We start from the raw sequence: 621 nt of genomic DNA on the forward strand, positions 1-621 counted from the left end.
GGTGACCAGAATGGAATGGAAGTAGCTGGTTTCATTGTATTTATAGTCAAGAAGCAGAGAGCAGACAGAAAGTAGGTCTCGGCTATCAACTTTTAAGGCGATCTTTTATAATTCAGTCCTTCTGAAAAATCTCTATTTCCTAAAAGTTCCAAAACCTTCCAAAATAGCACCACAATTTGGGTACCAAATGTTCAAATATATTAGCATATGGAGGCACCTCACATTCAGATCAAGGCCTCCTGCCTCTAGTCCTGTAGGCTGGTGCCATATTATAAAGTAAAACATATTTGTTTCAACTTCATAAGTCCCTGCAGCCTTTAAACAGCTACAACACTGTGTAAAATCCCAAAGATTCTTTTGAGACTTATGGCAATGTCTTATCTGTGATCGATTATAAAGTCATATAAAAATAAGTTACATATTTCATCTTACAAAGGCACAGATTAAATGTCTCTATCTCAAAAGGAAAAAATGGGGACATAGCAAAGAAAGATTTGACAAAACAAACACAAAACCTCACAGGGAAATTATCAAATTGTGGAGTACCATCTCCATCATCTGGGGCTCATGCTAGATTCACTTGGACTCAAATGTGATCCAGTAGCTGTGCCCCTCCAAATA

This window comes from Mastomys coucha, chromosome X (genome assembly GCF_008632895.1).
Source record: "Mastomys coucha isolate ucsf_1 chromosome X, UCSF_Mcou_1, whole genome shotgun sequence".
Classification (NCBI taxonomy): Eukaryota; Metazoa; Chordata; class Mammalia; order Rodentia; family Muridae; genus Mastomys; species Mastomys coucha.